General features: G+C 36.4%; 1 pseudogene; it reads left to right on the plus strand.

Annotated features, from left to right (window-relative positions):
• Positions 1-2479: 2479 nt before the first annotated feature.
• LOC125922330 (armadillo repeat-containing protein 1-like) lies at positions 2480-3556 on the plus strand (annotated as a pseudogene).
• The last annotated feature ends 815 nt before the right edge of the window (positions 3557-4371 follow it).

The following is a 4371-nucleotide window of genomic DNA, read 5'->3' on the forward strand; positions in this document are numbered from 1 at the left end:
CTTCGAAGCTTTAGGATTTTTTTTTATGTATTGTGATCCTAGTTAACATCGAGAGTTGTGGATGTGATTGAGACTTACATGTGAGAATACTTTGTGAACTGTTAGATGCTATATGAATATTACATGTATATGTGTGTGAACACATATGTGCTATGTATATGTGTGTGGCACAATTTGATTTTATGGCATCCCAGAAAAATTTCCAGATTGTGCGAGGAAATTATATACTATGGGGTTTAAGAGGCCTGTATCTGTAGCCAGACATCCTGGGCTCAGGTCACATCTCTGCCACTTACTCCCTTTCTAATCTTGGACAGGTTTATCTTCTTAGGGCCTTCATTCCCTCACATGTAAACCATTTTCATTAATAATTTAATTAATACACATATAAAGTATTAGTACAGTTAGACCTTTGGTTGGTGTATGATTTGCATTCTACTACTATTAGCTTTTAGTTTGAACAATTATTAGGTACTTCTCTGTTGTGGTTTGCTCAGGTTCACTTTTCTCAGATATGGCCCTGTTAGGTTTTTCCATTCTCTGTACTCTGGACAATTTTGCATACTTCTTCCATTTCCCAGAATGCTGAAAATGCCAGGCATGACATCAAGGCAGAGAGCCCAGAGAAAACAGGTTGTCACATTCTTGCCCCTGGAAACAATCAGGTTTCTGGGATAGGTGACAACTTCCCCTTTGGGTGACATCAGTGGGCAACACATATTACGTTTGCTTGTTTATCACTGGGTTTTCCCTGGTAGGCGATGAGTTCCTTAAGGGCGTGAGTCTTTTTAAATTTATCAGTGTAAACACAGGGTCCTTTTAGCTACATGAGAGGAGTCAGAGGATTGAAAAAAGGAGCCAGGCAGGGGTGAGGAAGAAAAGACTTGGAGGGAGAAGTGGAAATTGCAGAAATTTGCACTCATCTGTGAAGCACTGAAGCGAGAATGAAAAAAAAAATATATTGCTGACAATAATAATTCCCCAAAGGACTGAGGCAGAGTGTGTAAAAACGACAGTAAGAATTTAAAGGTGCAGTGGTGGTAACATTAATAGTAAGAGTAGAAACAGTTGGTGTCAATTTAAAAGGATTAATTGTTCCCTAATCTCTGAGGTCATTGGTGGTCCTGCTTACACTCAGATATGTTTGAAGCAATGGGAGTTTCTTCCTAGTGCTCTAAAAGTCAGCAGGAATATTTGAAATCATGAAAGAAAAATAAAAATTTATTTCTTAGGGAAACTTTGGTGATGTCACCAAATGAAAGAATGTGAAAGGCCATATTTACACTAAGGTATCTGGGATATGTCTATCTATCTATCTATCTATCTAACTATCATCTATAATCTGTCTATATAAATACCTATCTAAATATCTGTGTATGTGTGTATATCTATAGACACACACATGATACATAAACAAAACCAACAACAAACCTTCAAGTGAGTTTTGACGTTAGAATCACCAAGTTCATCGTACTGGAGTTTCCTTGAAAAAATCTACAGCAATGTAGGTATGGAAATTAATGGCTGACAACACTGGTCAGAAAAACCAGTGATTCTCTTGATTCTCTCAATGATAGATGAAGGAGATAATCTGGTTCAAAACTCAAGAGTTAACCGTTTGGTTTGTTTGTTATTTGAAAGCTTGAGGAAGATCATAGTGTCAAGATGTCATGACCATGAAAACAAGTTATGTAAGAATAATCTTAGATTTAGTGGTATTAGAAGTGTTCCGAGCATTCCCTCAGTTCTGCAAAAATATTAAATAATGTGTCTTGTTAAGTCATACAGGACATATTCAATCATCTGCAAACAGCAGGGAAGAGTTTTTTAGTATTATAATGATGTTTCGTAATGAAGGTATTAGGATGTCTTCAACTTTGCTATCTCTCTCTATAGATAGATAGATACATAGATGCAAAGAAGAAATACAGTGGTGGAAGTCTGGGGATCAGAAAAACCAGTTTTTGACTACATCTTTATACTAAATTCTCCCATTTTCAATGGAATTCTTTAATATATAAGTTATTTTATTTGATACAATGAAGTATAATTTATAATATAACATTTAATATATAAAACAGTACTTATTGGTCTTTGAATTTGATTCTAATATTAAAACATCAATGATTACTTAGTTATGAATCCACAGATACTTAAAACAGAGAGCAAAAACCAGTTAGATATTTGTGTATTGACATATGATCTTATGTGATTTGGGGGATTGATAAGAAAATTGGAATTTACCAACATCATCACCATTTTAAAAAGAATGTCATAAAAACTACTTACAGAAAGAAATGTGTCTAGCTACCAAAAAAAAAATGCTCAAAAATGTATTGTTTCAGAGTAAAATTAAGACAACCTTGTATCAACAGGAACAAATAAAGACATTTTCTGCTATGCCTTGCTACTTGAAAACTTCCACTAATCTATATGCCCCATAAGATAAAAATCAAGAACTGACGGATGTTGCGGGGTCATGGGTGAGTCTGTAGAACCTTTTGTCACCTGCTTTCTCACTCCTTCGTTCCCAGAGTTAGCCTGGTCATTTGCCATTACTGAGATCACGGATCTAAATAGAGGGACCCGCTCTGTGACTCCTGGGTCCCTCAACCTCATGTGTTGGTGTGACCTTGATAGTGCAACAGGCTCTGGACTCCTGAAGCTCTGGCGTGAATTTAAGAAGATTTTGTTTGTGTATGGCATAGAGGATGAATTCTTCCTCTCTACTATGAATAAAGAACCTAATGTTCTCTCACATTAGTTAACCAGTTACGAGATCCACCAAAAGATCTACTAAGTAGAAGAACCATTGTCTACGATGTCATGGATGTCTGCCTGACCTTATCTTACTTATGAACCTTCCCGACCCCTCTGTTGTCCATTTGGCTTTGCTTGCTCTTCAGTACTTGGCAGAATGCCACGCTAACAGAGAAAAGATGGACGGAGAACTGGGGATGATGCTAAGTTTGCAAAATATTATACAGAAGACTACAATTCCAGGAGAAACAAAACTGCTGGCTTCTGAAATGTATGACATTCTTCATGTGGTCTTTCAAGATGGCAGATGGTGTTGGTTTAAAATAAATGAATTCATGTAGAAGGAAAGCTCAGTTTTTTGTTTTGTTTTGTTTTGTTTTGTTTTGTTTTCTGGGAACTACAAGCAAATGCTCCAAAGCAGTGGTTTTGCACATAGATGGTCTTGGTAATAAGTCTTGGAGAAATCTCTGTGAAGAGACTTTGTTACAAATGAAAGGTGTTATTAAGCTTTACTTTTCAAATGGCTGTTCAAAGATGCATGTTGCAGGTCCATTCAGATTTGTAAGCAGATGCTTTGGCATCAACAATAGTATCAACCAAGGATATGAAGGCTCAGCGAGTTGGGTGAAAAGTGAGATTGGAGAAGAGATGCTGGTCCCCATCTGAGATAAGCCTGTGGAAATACAGTCCCACAAAGGAGCAGAACAGCTCAGTGTCCCGGGTGGGCTCACTCCTGGAGGATGGAGCCAATTAACTGAGCACAGCTGCAAACTTTGCATATAGGTCATTTTCCTGATGACTCCAGTTTGGGTCTCAAAGACTGCGTGAATCAAGAAGGGTCCAGGTTCCCATTGTAGTGGTGAACTGTCAAGTGCAATCTGCAACACGTTATCATGAAAAGTTTTTAGATTCCATGATTGCATATGCTGCATTTTACATCTTATTGGACATTTCCCCCCAATCAGTGGTAAAAAGGACAAATGCTACAGGTGGACTTGCTTTGCTTATGAGGGTCTTATAGCAGTTAAGGCAACAGCAACTGCATTTTTTTGGAAATATATTGCAAAATAATAATAGGTAACATAGTTTAAAAAAAGTAAGAAAAATAAAACCCACTTCATTACTTCTGTACATGGAATAGTATCTAGAACATAAAAGGTATCTAATAAATATTTATTCTCTAAATACAATTATAGTAAGAATATGAAAATGCATTCATTGAAATAAGTAAGTGCTTACTATGCACCCATTATTATTCATAATGATCAAGAATTCATACAGATGCAAGTGAAATGATTTAGTTTTAATGTAGGAGAAACTTGCATTTGGGCCAAGGGCACAATATATGAATAATACAGTTGGAGGTATCATTTGAGAATTCTTACAATATGTGATAATAAATCCCAGATAAGAGGAAGGAAAGTAATTTTCTCCAACTATTTTAAACATAATGCATTCTTTTTTGTTACAAGTAATTAGGTAATTGAAAAACCTTTGAAACAGCTAGGGAAGCAGAGTCTAGGCTTGTCCTCAAGAACAATTGCTAAATGATACTACATACAGACTAGAGCAACATGGGAGCTTCCATATCTGCACTAAACAGGAATGGCA

This window comes from Panthera uncia, chromosome B1 (assembly GCF_023721935.1).
Source record: "Panthera uncia isolate 11264 chromosome B1, Puncia_PCG_1.0, whole genome shotgun sequence".
Classification (NCBI taxonomy): Eukaryota; Metazoa; Chordata; class Mammalia; order Carnivora; family Felidae; genus Panthera; species Panthera uncia.